This window comes from Rousettus aegyptiacus, unplaced genomic scaffold, assembly GCF_014176215.1.
Source record: "Rousettus aegyptiacus isolate mRouAeg1 unplaced genomic scaffold, mRouAeg1.p scaffold_m13_p_6, whole genome shotgun sequence".
NCBI classification, from domain to species: Eukaryota; Metazoa; Chordata; class Mammalia; order Chiroptera; family Pteropodidae; genus Rousettus; species Rousettus aegyptiacus.
Window position 1 is genome coordinate 115,484,618 of NW_023416309.1, and position 15,311 is coordinate 115,499,928.

Consider the following 15,311-nt stretch of genomic DNA (forward strand, 5'->3'; position numbering starts at 1 on the left):
CACCTGCTCTCCGGCAGCCGACCGTGGGCTGTTTCCTCTGAAAGCTCCGGGCCCTGCCTTCCTGGGCTCCGCCGGGCTGCGCCCCAAGGGCGGAGGGCGCTGGGCGGAGGGCGAGGTCTCGGGCAAAGCATTGCCTGGTGGTGTCGCCGGATGCTCCGTGTGGTGCTGGGCAGGTCGGGCTCGGCCACGGCGGGAGCGCAGGGGAGGGGGGGTTCTGGGTCAGGTATGGGACGCGACTTGTCAGGGCCGCACCTACCTAGATGCCCAGGCGGCCGAGAGATTGGCGGCCCACGCCCGGGCTGGGGTTCTGCCGAGCAGCCAAGACTGGGGAAGCGGGCAGTCCAGGGCCTGGCAGTCCTGGGGTGCAGGAGCCGCCACCCAGACCTCGGGCACTGCTGGCAACCGGCCAAAGCCCGCGGAGCCATAGCTCGGCTGGCGCTGGCTGGCCGTCCCCTGGCGGGCGCCACCCGCTCCACCCCCACCCCCCGCCCGGCAACCTCCTTCCCGCTGGCGCCCAGGATGCCAGGCTCGAGCTCTTAGGGCGGCAGGCGACACCTTCTTCCGTCTACGGCCACACCACCCTGAACGCGCCCGATCTCGTCTGATCTCGGAAGCTAAGCAGGGTCGGGCCTGGTCAGTACTTGGATGGGAGACCGCCTGGGAATACCGGGTGCTGTAGGCTTTTGCCGCTCCCTCCTTTTGCCGCCCTCTGGCCAGGGTGCCCCTGGACGCTCCCGGGCTTTGCTCGCTGACTGTTTTGGGGGTCCCAGGCAGGCGCCCGAGCCCAAGGGCTGCACGAACGACCAAGTGCCCCGCGCCACACCCCGCCTTCACCTGCTACCCTGCAGGCATCCCTGGGCTGTTTCCTCTGAATGCCCCGGGCCCTTCCCTTCCTGGCCTCCGGGGAGCGGAGAGGGGAGGTCGAGGTCTCCCGCTGAAGCGTTGCCTGGTGGTGTCGCCGGTGGCTCCGTTTGGTTTTGGGCAGGTCGGGCTTGGCCACGGCGGGAGTGCAGGGGAGGGGTGGGTCTTATCTGGGCTGGTCAGGGCAGGGACGAGGCAATGCCACACCTGCCTAGGTGCCCAGGTGGCCGAGAGGATGGGGGGCAACACCTCGGCCGGCGTCCTGCCCAGCAGACAAGTCTGGGGAGGCAGGCGGCCGGGGGCTTGGGCAGTCGTGGGATGCGAGAGCGCCGACCCAGACCTCCGCACTCGGGAACCGGTTAGGACTTCGTTCCCTTAGTGCTGCTGGCGCTCGCAACCCCGCACACCGCGCAGGAAGTGCGCTGCAGGCGCTGGTGACTCCGGCGCTCGGGAGGCCAGGCTCGAGCTCTTAGGGCGGCAGGCAACAGCTTCTTCCGTCTACGGCCACACCACCCTGAACGCGCCCGATCTCGTCTGATCTCGGAAGCTAAGCAGGGTCGGGCCTGGTCAGTACTTGGATGGGAGACCGCCCGGGAATACCGGGTGCTGTAGGCTTTTGCCGCTCCCTCCTTTTGCCGCCCTCTGACCAGGGTGACCCTGGACGCCCCTGGAACCTGCTCGGTCGCTCTCTCGGGGGTCTCGCGCATGCGCTCTAGCCCAAGGGCTGCACAACGTCTGTGCGCCCCGCGCCACCGCCCGCTTCCACCTGCTGTCCTGCAGCCAGCCCTGGGCTGTTTCCTCTTTCCGCTCTGGGCCTTTCCCTTCTTGGGATCCGCGGGGCCGAGCCCCAAGGGCCGAGAGCTCTGCGTGGAGGGCGAGGTCGCGGGCCAAAGCGTTGCCTGGTGATGTGGCCGGTGTCGCTGCGCGGTTTGGGGCACGTCGCGCAGCACTCGGCGGGGAGGGCAGGAGAGGAGTGCATCTGGGTCGGGGCTGGACCCCGGACTTAGCTGGGCTAAAGGTGCCTAGATGCGCAGGTGGCCGAGAGCATCGCGGGCCGCACTTGGGCCGGAGTCCTGCCGAGAGGCCAAGACTGGGGAGGCAGGCAGCCCGGGGCTTGGGCAGTCGCGGGATGCGAGGGCGCCCACCCAGACCTCCCGCAGGACTGCGAAGAGGCCAAGGCCTCACCGGCGGAACCCCTGCACCCCCGCAGGAGGTGCGCTGCAGGTGCAGGTGTCTCCGGCCCCCGGGAGGCCAGGCTCGATCACTTGAGGCGGCAGGCGACATCTGCTTCTGTCTACGGCCACACCACCCTGAACGCGCCCGATCTCGTCTGATCTCGGAAGCTAAGCAGGGTCGGGCCTGGTCAGTACTTGGATGGGAGACCGCCTGGGAATACCGGGTGCTGTAGGCTTTTGCCGCTCCCTCCTTTTGCCGCCCTCTGACCAGGGTTCCCGTGGTGGCCCCCGGGCCCTGCTGGCTCGCTCACTGTCTCGAGGACCCCGGCTGGCGGCCGAGCCCTAGGGCGTCTCCAACCGCTTCGTGCCCGCGCCCTCACCCGCCCTCACCTGCTCTCCTGCAGCCAGTCCCGGGCTGTTTCCTCTCACCGCTCCAGGCCCTTTCCTTCCTGGGCTCCGTAGGACCGAGCCCCGAGGACCACCGTCTCTAACACACGTTGGGAGTGTGCTCGCATTCCCGGGATGCGGGACCAGCCACCCCCACCCGCCACGCCGCGTCCCGCCCAGCCCCGCCCCGCCGGAGGCCTCAAACCTCCTCCAACACGCTTCTCCCCGCCCTTCTCACGCGACAGCCAGGTGCCCTCGGCCCAAGCGCGAGGCCGGCCCGCACACCCGGGACGAGAAGCAGGACTGACCAGCTGCGTCAGAAGGGCCGAGACACACGAGAGCGCGCACGCGTGTGCGGCGAGAGCCTTCTTGCTCGCACAGGCCGCAGCAAACAGCCACACACACACACTCTCACACACACACACGCACGCGTGCGCGCACACACACACATCCTCCAGGGAGCCTGTGCGTCTTGCCTGTCTGCGGTGGTACCTCGGCAGGACTCAAAGGACAACGAGACTCCCTGAGCCCCGACCTGTACCGGGGCACTGGGTACAGGGGTGCCAAGGTTCCGGGGTGCCAAGGTTCCAGGGTTTCTGGGGTTCTGGGGTGCCAAGGTTCCGGGGGTTCCAGGGTTCCAGGGTGCCAAGGTTCCGGGGTTCCGGGGGTTCTGGGGTGCCAGGAGTGCCGGGGTTCCGGGGGCTCCGGGGTGCCAAGGTTCCAGGGGTTCCTGGGCTCCGGGGTTCCGGGGTTCCAGGGGCACGAACCGCCTCCCTACCCGATCGCAGCCCCGGCACAACCACCCTCTGCTGTGGGAGCGGCCCCTTCAGGGCGGCCGCAGGGTCTCGGGGTCACAGCCAGGCTCCGTCTCTGCGTTGCGGCACTCGTCTGCGTGTCCTGTCCCGCTCTCTGCGCGGACGGGCCCGGGCTTGTGCTCTCTCGGACGCGGGATCTCCTCTCTCGTCTCTCTGTCTCTGTGCCTTTCATCTTCACTGTCTCTCTGTGTCTCACTGCAGCCAGCTCCCGCAGGCCCTCCCGTTGCCCGGCGACTCCGTCCCCTCCTTCGTGGCTCTCACTGGGCCTCGCGCCCTGGCGGCCTGTGTTCTCCTTTCTCCTTCCCTCCTGGTCACTCGCTCTGTCTCGGTTTCTCCGTCCCTCTGTCTGTCAGCTCTTCCTCTCTCTGTCTGTCTCTCGATGCAGAGAGTCGATGTGAAGGCCAGGGGCAGCGGGTTGGGTGGGTCCCTGGTCCCAGCGGAGGGCGAGGGCTGCGTCCCTCCCAAGCGATGCCTCGGGGTGTGACCGGGAGCTCCGTTTGTGTTTGGGCAGGTTGGGCACGGCTCGGTGGGGAGGACAGGGGAGGTGTGCGTCTGGGGCAGGGCCTGACTTAGCCCGGCTGCAGGTACCTAGGTGCCTAGGTGGCCGAGAGCATGGCTGGCCACTTCCGGGCTTGGGTCTTGCCAAGTGGCCAAAACTGGGGAGGCGGACGGCTGGGGCCTAGGCAGTCGGGGGATGCGATAACACCCACCCAGACCTCCGCACCGCTGGGAACCGGTCAAGGCCTGCGGTGCCCGAGCGGAAACCCGCACCCCCACAGGAGGTGGTGTGCTGTAGAGGCGGGTGTCTCCGGCGCCCGGAAGGCCAGCCTCGAGCTCTCGAGGCGGCAGGCGACAGCCTCTCCCGTCTACGGCCATACCGCACTGAATGTTCCTGATCTCGAAAGCTAAGCAGGATCAGGCCCGGTTAGTACTTGGGTTGGAGACCTCCTGGGGCTACAGGGTGCTATAGACTTTTGCCACGCCCTCCTTTGGCCGCCCTACAACCAGAGTGCCCGAGGACGCCCCTGGGCCCTGCTGGCTCGCTTTCTCGGGGGTCCCGGGCAGCCGCCCGAGCCCAAGGGCTACGCGAACGTCCATGCTCCTCGCGCCGCTGCCCACCTCCATGTGCTCTCCTGTGGCCGGCAGCCCTGGGCTGTTTTCTCTTTCCTCTTCAGGCCTTTCTCTTCCTGGCGTCCACCGGGCAGAGCCCCAAGGGCCGAGAGCTCTGGATGGAGGGCGAGGTTGCGGCCCAAAGTGTCGTCTGGTGGAGTGGCTGGCTGGTGTGTCCGCGTGTTTTTTGGGAGGTCCTGCTGGGCTTTGGCAGGGATTGCAGGGGAGGGGCGGGTCTAGGTGAGGGCCACGGCCTGGACTTGACAGTGCCGCACCTGCCTAGGTGCCCATGTGGTCGAGAGATTGGCGGGCCACACCCGGGCCCGGGTCCTGCCGAGCGGCCAAGACTGGTGAGGAGGGTGGCCCCGGGGCCTGATCAGTCCTGGGATGCGAGAGAGCCGATCGAGACCTTTGGGATGGCCGGGAACCGGCCAAAGCCTGGAATGAAGGGGTGAGGCGTGCGTGCTCTCCCTTGGCCTCCCCGCCTCCAAGCCGTGCGCACGGTGCCGGATGGCTCAAAGTGCGGGCAGCCTCTGACCGGCGAGAGGTCTGCACCGCATCACCTCTGGGGCCAGTGCGGGGGCACGGTGGGGGTGACGCTGCCCGAGCGGGGCACAAGATGCAGAAGGGAGCGCTCGTCCATGCCAGACGCGGCCATGGCTGCCGCTCCTGTCCCCGCTGCGGCTCTGGTCGGTCTAACGGAGACCGCCTGCCACTCAGGCGGGACGGGGACAGGAGAGGGGGACAGGAGCGGGGCTGGGAGGGCCTGAGGGAGGGGTTGGGGAGCAGCGACAGGGGGAGAGGACACCACCGAGGCGGGGAGGTACAGGGGAAGTGTCGGGGGCGTGGCCCGAAGGGAGAAGGGGTATGCAAAGGACAGGAGTTACTTCAAAGTGAGGTAAGTACCAAGTGTCTGGACTTTTATTTTAATGGTGAGCAGAGCCCTTAAGGCTGGGAAATGCTCTTCTCTGCTCCCATCTCGTGTCCTTTCTAAGAGTGGCACCAGTTTAGGTATTTAAATGTTATTCGTTATCCTCTGCTCCCATCTCGCGTACTTTTTTGGAATAACAGCAGAGTTTAGGTCGTGAATTGTTATTCGTCATCCTCTGCTGCCATTTCATGTGCGTTTAGGGAATAGCACAACAGTTTTTCTCATGAAATGTTATTCCTTATCCTCTGCTCCCATCTGGTGTGCATTTTGGTATAGCAGCAGAGTTCAGCTATTGAAATATTATTCCTAATCCTCTGCTGTCATCTCGTGGGCTTTTTCGGAATAGCAGCCGTGTGTCCACCATGAAATGTTTTTCCCTATCTTCTGCTGCCATCTCGTGGGCTTTTTGAAAACAGCACCAGAGTTTAGGTATTGCAATATTATTCCTAATCCTCTACTGCCATCTCGTGGGCTTTTTGGGAATAGCACCAGAATGTTGGCCATGAAATGTTATTGCCTATCCTCTGCTGCGATCTCGTGGGTTTTTTGGGAATAGCACCAGAGTTTAGGTATTGAAATATTATTCCTTATCGTCTGGTGCCATCTCGTGGAATTTTGGGTAATAGCACCGGAGTTTAGGTACCGAGATATTTTTCTAATCCTCTGCTGCCATCTCGTGGGCCTTTTGGGAATAGCAGCAGAGTGTTGGCCATGAAATGTTAATCATTATCCTGTGCAGTCATCTGCTGTGCATTTTGGGAATAACACCTGAAAATCGGTCATCAAGTGTAGCTCATTATGAATATGCATTCTCTGCTTCCATCCGGTGGGAAATTTGGGAATAACATGACAGGGCTGCTCAAAGTTATTTCTGCTTCTTTTTCATGTTCCTTTTGGAAATAACACCCAGGGCATGTCATTATGAAGAGTGTTTCTCTGCTGCCGTCTCGTGGGTACTTTGAAAATAACACCCAAGTGTACATCATCATTAAATTTATTTCCTGCCGTCATAGGTGGGAATTTGGGGAATAACACCGGATTGTACGAAATAAAAAAGTTTACTCTTTGCTGCCACCTGGTGGAGTTTTCAGGAATAAAACCTGGTGTAGGTTATCGTAAATATTCCTTATGTGCCTTCATGCATTGTGCATCTTGAGAAGAACACGAGTGTCATAAGATTTATTCTTGCTGCCATCTGGTGGGCATTCTGGGAGTAATAACGCAGCGCAGATCCTAAAATGTTATCTCTGCTTCTGTGCAAGGCGCATTCTGAAAATAAACCCAAAGTAACGTCATTATAATCACCTTTTATCTACTGCCATTTCATTTGCATCTGTGTAAAGACACGGGAGGCCACGTCATGAGGTTATTCTCTGCTGCCATTTCAAGGGCATTTCGAAAATAACATCCAGGTGTACGTGAGCACAGGATTATTTTCTGAGGCCGTCTGGTGGTTACTTGGGAATAATGCCATAGAGAATGTCACGGGGAAAAAAGTGGTGCTATCTCGTGCGCATTTAAAAAATAACACCCCAGGGAATGTCGTTATAATTTTTTTTTTTCTGCTGCCATTTCGTGTGAATCTTGGGACTAACACAGCAGCGCATGTCTTGAGCAATTTGTCCTCTGGTGCCATCTCGTGGACATTGTGCAAGTACTAGCGTATACATAAATTTTGTTTTCCGCAGCAATCCTGTGTGCATTTTGAGAATAACAGAGTGTAGACCACAATAAAAATAAATGTTCTGATGCCATCGGGTGTGTATTTTATTATAAACACCTGAGCGATCATGAATATTCATTCTCTACTGCCATACGGTGTCCAGAAACGATCGGTGTCATCATAAAACTTTACACTCTGCCGCCATCTGGTGGGATTTGGGGGAATAACACAGCGGCGCATCTCGTGAACAGTTCTCTCTGCTGCTATCACATGCATTTCAAATTAGCGCCCACGTGTATGTCATAAAATTTATTTTCTGCTGTGGTGCAGGCGCGGGCGTCTCCGGGGGCCGGGAGGCCAGGCTCGAAGTTTTGGGAATGCAGGCGACGGTGTTCCTGGTTACGGCTGTACCCCGCGGAACGTGCCTGATCCCGTCTGATCTTGGAAGCTAAGCAGGGTTGAGCCTGGTTAGTACTTAGATGGGAGACCGCGAATACCGGGTGCCGTAGGCCTTTGCCGCCCCCTCCTCTTGTCGCCCTCCAGCCGGGGTGCCCCTGGATGCCCCGGGCCCTCGCTCACTTGCTCACTTGGTCGCTTGCTGTTCCGGGGGTCCCGGGGAGGCGACCGAGCTTAAGGGCTGCACCAAAGTCCATGCGCCCCGCGACATCGCCCGCCCCCACCTGCTCTCCTGCAGCCAGACCCGGGCTGTTTCCTCTCCACTCTGGACCCTTCGCTTCCTGGGCTCCACGGGGGGGGGAGGGGCGAGCCTCAAGGGCGGAGGGCACTGGGCGGAAGGTGAGGTTTCCGGGCGAAGCGTTGCCTGGTGGTGTGGCCGGTGTCTCCGCGTGGTTCTGGCCAGGTCACGCTCAGCCCCCGCCGGGGAGCGCAGAGGAGGGGTGGATCTGGTTCAGGGCCAGGTCGAAACTTATCAGGGCTGCACCTTCCTTGTTGCCCAGGTGGCCGAGAGATGGGCGAGGCACGCCTGGGCCGTGGTCCTGCCGAACGGCCAAGACGGGGAAGGCAAGTGGTCTGCGGCCTGGGCAGGTCCGGGATGCGAGAGCGCCCGCCCAGTCCCTCCGCTCAGTCCCTCAAGGGCTGTGGTGGTGCCTTAGCGCGGCTGGCTCTCGCTCCAGCCACCTCTCTAGCGGAACCCCCAGCGCTCCCCCCAAGGAGGAGGTACGGTGTAGTCGTGGGCGTCTCCAGCGGCCAGGAGGCCAGGCTCGGTCTCTTGGGGCGGCAGACGACAGGCTCTCCCGTCTAAGTCCCTACCACCCTGAATGCGCCTGAACTTGTCTGATCTTGGAAGCTAAGCAGGGTCGGGCCTGGTTATTCTATTACTTGGGTGGGAGACCATGTGGGAAGGCCGGGTGCCGTAGGCTTTTGCCGCCCCCTCCTTTTGCCGCCCTCTAGCCAGGTGGCCCCTGGATGTCCCTGGGCTCTGCTCACTCACTTGCTCGCTGTCTCTGTGGTCCGCCGCGGGCGGCCGAGCCCAAGGGCGTCTCCAATGGCCGCGGGCCCGCGCCCTCACCCGCCCTCACCTGCTCTCCTGCAGCCAGTCCCCGGGCTGTTTCCTCTCACCGCTCCAGGCCCTTTCCTTCCTGGGCTCCGTAGGACCGAGCCCCGAGGACCACCGTCTCTAACACACGTTGGGAGTGTGCTCGCATTCCCGGGACGCGGGACCGGCCACCCCCACCCGCCACGCCGCGTCCCGCCCAGCCCCGCCCCGCCGGAGGCCTCAAACCTCCTCCGACACGCTTCTCCCCGCCCTTCTCACCCGACAGCCAGGTGCCCTCGGCCCAAGCGCGAGGCCGGCCCGCACACCCGGGACGAGAAGCAGGACTGACCAGCTGCGTCAGAAAGGCCGAGACACACGAGAGCGCGCACGCGTGTGCGGCGAGAGCCTTCTTGCTCGCACAGGCCGCAGCAAACAGCCACACACACACACTCTCACACACACACACACACACACACACACACACACACACACATACTCCAGGGAGCCTGTGCGTCTTGCCTGTCTGCGGTGGTACCTTGGCAGGACTCAAAGGACAACGAGACTCCCTCAGCCCCGACCTGTATCGGGGCACGGGATACAGGGGTGCCAAGGTTCCGGGCGTTCCGGGAGCGCCGGGGTTCCGGGGATAAAAGGGTTCTGGGGTTCCGGGGAACCAGGGGTTCCCAGGGGTTCCGAGGTTCCGGACGATCCGGGGTTCCCAGGGGTTCCGCGGACCAAGGGGTTCCCAGGGGTTCCGCGGACCAAGGGGTTCCCAGGGGTTCCGCGGACCAAGGGGTTCCCAGGGGTTCCGCGGCCAAGGGGTTCCCAGGGGTTCCGTCGACGAAGGGGTTCTCAGGGGTTCCGTCGACGAAGGGGTTCTCAGGGGTTCCGCGGAGCCGGGGTTCCCAGGGGTTCCGCGGACCAAGGGGTTCCCAGGGGTTCCGCGGACCCGGGGTTCCCAGGGGTTCCGCGGACCAAGGGGTTCCCAGGGGTTCCGCGGACCAAGGGGTTCCCAGGGGTTCCGCGGACCAAGGGGTTCCCAGGGGTTCCGCGGATCCGGGGTTCCGCTTCTTGGGAATAGCACCAGAGTTTAGGGATTGAAATATTATTCCGATGCCTCTGCTGCCATCCCCTGAGCTTTTTGGGTATAGCAGCAGTGTGTCGACCATGAAATGTTTTCCCCTATCTTCTGTTGCCATCTCGTGGGCTTTTTGGGGAATTGCACCGGAGTTTAGGTATTGAAATATTATTCCTAAGCCCATGCTGCCGTCTCGTGGGCTTCTTGGGAATAGCACCAGAGTTTAGGTATTGAAATATTATTCCTAAGCCTCTGCTGCCATCTCGTGGCCTTTTTGAGGAATAGCACCGGAGTTTAGGTATTGAAATATTATTGCGAAGCCTCTGCTGCCATCTCGTGGGCTCTCTGGGGAATAGCACCAGTGTTTAGGGATTGAAATATTATTCGTCAGCCTCTGCTGCCATCTCGTGGAATTTTTGAGAATAGCACCAGAGTTTAGGCATTGAGATAGTCTTCCTAATCCTCTGCTGCCATCTCGTGGACTCTTCGGGAATAGCACCAGAGTTTAGGCATTGAAATATTATTCCTAAGCCTCTGCTGCCATCCCGTGGGCTTTTGGGGGGAATAGCACCGAGTTTAAGTATTGAAATATCATTCCGAAGCCTCTGCTGTCATCCCGTGGGATTTTTGGGAATAGCAGCAGTGTGTCGACCATGAAATGTTTTTCCCCATCTTCTGCTGCCATCTCGTGGGCTTTTGGGGAACAGCACCAGAGTTTCGGGATTGCAATATTATTCCTTATCGTCTGGTGCCATCTCGTGGAATTTTGGGGAATAGCACCGGAGTTTAGGTACTGAGCTATTTTTCGTAATCCTCTGCTGCCATCTCGTGGGCCCTTTGGGAATAGCCCCCGAGCGATGGCCGTGAAATGTTATTCCCTATCCTCTGCTGCCATCTCGTGGACTTTTTGGGAATAGCAGCAGAGTGTTGGCCATGAAATGTTAATCATTATCCTGTGCAGTCATCTGCTGTGCATTTTGGGAATAACACCTGAAAATCGGTCATCAAGTGTAGCTCATTATGAATATGCATTCTCTGCTTCCATCCGGTGGGAAATTTGGGAATAACATGACAGGGCTGCTCAAAGTTATTTCTGCTTCTTTTTCATGTTCCTTTTGGAAATAACACCCAGGGCATGTCATTATGAAGAGTGTTTCTCTGCTGCCGTCTCGTGGGTACTTTGAAAATAACACCCAAGTGTACATCATCATTAAATTTATTTCCTGCCGTCATAGGTGGGAATTTGGGGAATAACACCGGATTGTACGAAATAAAAAAGTTTACTCTTTGCTGCCACCTGGTGGAGTTTTCAGGAATAAAACCTGGTGTAGGTTATCGTAAATATTCCTTATGTGCCTTCATGCATTGTGCATCTTGAGAAGAACACGAGTGTCATAAGATTTATTCTTGCTGCCATCTGGTGGGCATTCTGGGAGTAATAACGCAGCGCAGATCCTAAAATGTTATCTCTGCTTCTGTGCAAGGTGCATTCTGAAAATAAACCCAAAGTAACGTCATTATAATCACCTTTTATCTACTGCCATTTCATTTGCATCTGTGTAAAGACACGGGAGGCCACGTCATGAGGTTATTCTCTGCTGCCATTTCAAGGGCATTTCGAAAATAACATCCAGGTGTACGTGAGCACAGGATTATTTTCTGAGGCCGTCTGGTGGTTACTTGGGAATAATGCCATAGAGAATGTCACGGGGAAAAAAGTGGTGCTATCTCGTGCGCATTTAAAAAATAACACCCCAGGGAATGTCGTTATAATTTTTTTTTTTTCTGCTGCCATTTCGTGTGAATCTTGGGACTAACACAGCAGCGCATGTCTTGAGCAATTTGTCCTCTGGTGCCATCTCGTGGACATTGTGCAAGTACTAGCGTATACATAAATTTTGTTTTCCGCAGCAATCCTGTGTGCATTTTGAGAATAACAGAGTGTAGACCACAATAAAAATAAATGTTCTGATGCCATCGGGTGTGTATTTTATTATAAACACCTGAGCGATCATGAATATTCATTCTCTACTGCCATACGGTGTCCAGAAACGATCGGTGTCATCATAAAACTTTACACTCTGCCGCCATCTGGTGGGATTTGGGGGAATAACACAGCGGCGCATCTCGTGAACAGTTCTCTCTGCTGCTATCACATGCATTTCAAATTAGCGCCCACGTGTATGTCATAAAATTTATTTTCTGCTGTGGTGCAGGCGCGGGCGTCTCCGGGGGCCGGGAGGCCAGGCTCGAAGTTTTGGGAATGCAGGCGACGGTGTTCCTGGTTACGGCTGTACCCCGCGGAACGTGCCTGATCCCGTCTGATCTTGGAAGCTAAGCAGGGTTGAGCCTGGTTAGTACTTAGATGGGAGACCGCGAATACCGGGTGCCGTAGGCCTTTGCCGCCCCCTCCTCTTGTCGCCCTCCAGCCGGGGTGCCCCTGGATGCCCCGGGCCCTCGCTCACTTGCTCACTTGGTCGCTTGCTGTTCCGGGGGTCCCGGGGAGGCGACCGAGCTTAAGGGCTGCACCAAAGTCCATGCGCCCCGCGACATCGCCCGCCCCCACCTGCTCTCCTGCAGCCAGACCCGGGCTGTTTCCTCTCCACTCTGGACCCTTCGCTTCCTGGGCTCCACGGGGGGGGGGAGGGGCGAGCCTCAAGGGCGGAGGGCACTGGGCGGAAGGTGAGGTTTCCGGGCGAAGCGTTGCCTGGTGGTGTGGCCGGTGTCTCCGCGTGGTTCTGGCCAGGTCACGCTCAGCCCCCGCCGGGGAGCGCAGAGGAGGGGTGGATCTGGTTCAGGGCCAGGTCGAAACTTATCAGGGCTGCACCTTCCTTGTTGCCCAGGTGGCCGAGAGATGGGCGAGGCACGCCTGGGCCGTGGTCCTGCCGAACGGCCAAGACGGGGAAGGCAAGTGGTCTGCGGCCTGGGCAGGTCCGGGATGCGAGAGCGCCCGCCCAGTCCCTCCGCTCAGTCCCTCAAGGGCTGTGGTGGTGCCTTAGCGCGGCTGGCTCTCGCTCCAGCCACCTCTCTAGCGGAACCCCCAGCGCTCCCCCCAAGGAGGAGGTACGGTGTAGTCGTGGGCGTCTCCAGCGGCCAGGAGGCCAGGCTCGGTCTCTTGGGGCGGCAGACGACAGGCTCTCCCGTCTAAGTCCCTACCACCCTGAATGCGCCTGAACTTGTCTGATCTTGGAAGCTAAGCAGGGTCGGGCCTGGTTATTCTATTACTTGGGTGGGAGACCATGTGGGAAGGCCGGGTGCCGTAGGCTTTTGCCGCCCCCTCCTTTTGCCGCCCTCTAGCCAGGTGGCCCCTGGATGTCCCTGGGCTCTGCTCACTCACTTGCTCGCTGTCTCTGTGGTCCGCCGCGGGCGGCCGAGCCCAAGGGCGTCTCCAATGGCCGCGGGCCCGCGCCCTCACCCGCCCTCACCTGCTCTCCTGCAGCCAGTCCCCGGGCTGTTTCCTCTCACCGCTCCAGGCCCTTTCCTTCCTGGGCTCCGTAGGACCGAGCCCCGAGGACCACCGTCTCTAACACACGTTGGGAGTGTGCTCGCATTCCCGGGACGCGGGACCGGCCACCCCCACCCGCCACGCCGCGTCCCGCCCAGCCCCGCCCCGCCGGAGGCCTCAAACCTCCTCCGACACGCTTCTCCCCGCCCTTCTCACCCGACAGCCAGGTGCCCTCGGCCCAAGCGCGAGGCCGGCCCGCACACCCGGGACGAGAAGCAGGACTGACCAGCTGCGTCAGAAAGGCCGAGACACACGAGAGCGCGCACGCGTGTGCGGCGAGAGCCTTCTTGCTCGCACAGGCCGCAGCAAACAGCCACACACACACACTCTCACACACACACACACACACACACACACACACACACACATACTCCAGGGAGCCTGTGCGTCTTGCCTGTCTGCGGTGGTACCTTGGCAGGACTCAAAGGACAACGAGACTCCCTCAGCCCCGACCTGTATCGGGGCACGGGATACAGGGGTGCCAAGGTTCCGGGCGTTCCGGGAGCGCCGGGGTTCCGGGGATAAAAGGGTTCTGGGGTTCCGGGGAACCAGGGGTTCCCAGGGGTTCCGAGGTTCCGGACGATCCGGGGTTCCCAGGGGTTCCGCGGACCAAGGGGTTCCCAGGGGTTCCGCGGACCAAGGGGTTCCCAGGGGTTCCGCGGACCAAGGGGTTCCCAGGGGTTCCGCGGCCAAGGGGTTCCCAGGGGTTCCGTCGACGAAGGGGTTCTCAGGGGTTCCGTCGACGAAGGGGTTCTCAGGGGTTCCGCGGAGCCGGGGTTCCCAGGGGTTCCGCGGACCAAGGGGTTCCCAGGGGTTCCGCGGACCCGGGGTTCCCAGGGGTTCCGCGGACCAAGGGGTTCTCAGGGGTTCCGCCGACCAAGGGGTTCCCAGGGGTTCCGCGGACCAAGGGGTTCCCAGGGGTTCCGCGGACCAAGGGGTTCCCAGGGGTTCCGCGGATCCGGGTTTCCGCTTCTTGGGAATAGCACCAGAGTTTAGGGATTGGAATATTATTCCGAGGCCTCTGCTGCCATCCCGTGAGCTTTTTGGGTATAGCAGCAGTGTGTCGACCATGAAATGTTTTTCCCTATCTTCTGTTGCCATCTCGTGGGCTTTTTGGGGAATTGCACCAGAGTTTAGGGATTGAAATATTATTCCTAAGCCCATGCTGCCGTCTCGTGGGCTTCTTGGGAATAGCACCAGAGTTTAGGTATTGAAATATTATTCCTAAGCCTCTGCTGCCATCTCGTGGCCTTTTTGAGGAATAGCACCGGAGTTTAGGTATTGAAATATTATTGCGAAGCCTCTGCTGCCATCTCGTGGGCTCTCTGGGGAATAGCACCAGTGTTTAGGGATTGAAATATTATTCGTCAGCCTCTGCTGCCATCTCGTGGAATTTTTGAGAATAGCACCAGAGTTTAGGCATTGAGATAGTCTTCCTAATCCTCTGCTGCCATCTCGTGGACTCTTCGGGAATAGCACCAGAGTTTAGGCATTGAAATATTATTCCTAAGCCTCTGCTGCCATCCCGTGGGCTTTTGGGGGGAATAGCACCGAGTTTAAGTATTGAAATATCATTCCGAAGCCTCTGCTGTCATCCCGTGGGATTTTTGGGAATAGCAGCAGTGTGTCGACCATGAAATGTTTTTCCCCATCTTCTGCTGCCATCTCGTGGGCTTTTTGGGAATAGCACCAGAGTTTAGGTATTGCAATATTATTCCTTATCGTCTGGTGCCATCTCGTGGAATTTTTGGGAATAGCACCGGAGTTTAGGTACTGAGATATTTTTCCTAATCCTCTGCTGCCATCTCGTGGGCCTTTTGGGAATAGCCCCCGAGCGATGGCCATGAAATGTTATTCCCTATCCTCTGCTGCCATCTCGTGGACTTTTTGGGAATAGCAGCAGAGTGTTGGCCATGAAATGTTAATCATTATCCTGTGCAGTCATCTGCTGTGCATTTTGGGAATAACACCTGAAAATCGGTCATCAAGTGTAGCTCATTATGAATATGCATTCTCTGCTTCCATCCGGTGGGAAATTTGGGAATAACATGACAGGGCTGCTCAAAGTTATTTCTGCTTCTTTTTCATGTTCCTTTTGGAAATAACACCCAGGGCATGTCATTATGAAGAGTGTTTCTCTGCTGCCGTCTCGTGGGTACTTTGAAAATAACACCCAAGTGTACATCATCATTAAATTTATTTCCTGCCGTCATAGGTGGGAATTTGGGGAATAACACCGGATTGTACGAAATAAAAAAGTTTACTCTTTGCTGCCACCTGGTGGAGTTTTC

The 15,311-nt window shown here is 59.1% G+C and overlaps 3 non-coding genes and 2 pseudogenes across 3 annotated transcripts; all 5 read left to right on the plus strand.

The window, feature by feature from the left end:
* Positions 1-563: 563 nt before the first annotated feature.
* On the plus strand, positions 564-682 carry LOC118604498. The gene has a single exon (XR_004951774.1). It is a non-coding gene; the product is annotated as a 5S ribosomal RNA (ribosomal RNA).
* Positions 683-1,357: 675 nt separating this feature from the next.
* Positions 1,358-1,476, plus strand: LOC118604742. Its single transcript, XR_004951796.1, has one exon. It is a non-coding gene; the product is annotated as a 5S ribosomal RNA (ribosomal RNA).
* Positions 1,477-2,153: 677 nt separating this feature from the next.
* On the plus strand, positions 2,154-2,272 carry LOC118604620. The gene has a single exon (XR_004951785.1). It is a non-coding gene; the product is annotated as a 5S ribosomal RNA (ribosomal RNA).
* A 5,067-nt stretch (positions 2,273-7,339) lies between these two features.
* Positions 7,340-7,454, plus strand: LOC118604282 (annotated as a pseudogene).
* Positions 7,455-11,798: 4,344 nt separating this feature from the next.
* LOC118604283 lies at positions 11,799-11,913 on the plus strand (annotated as a pseudogene).
* Positions 11,914-15,311: the final 3,398 nt, after the last annotated feature.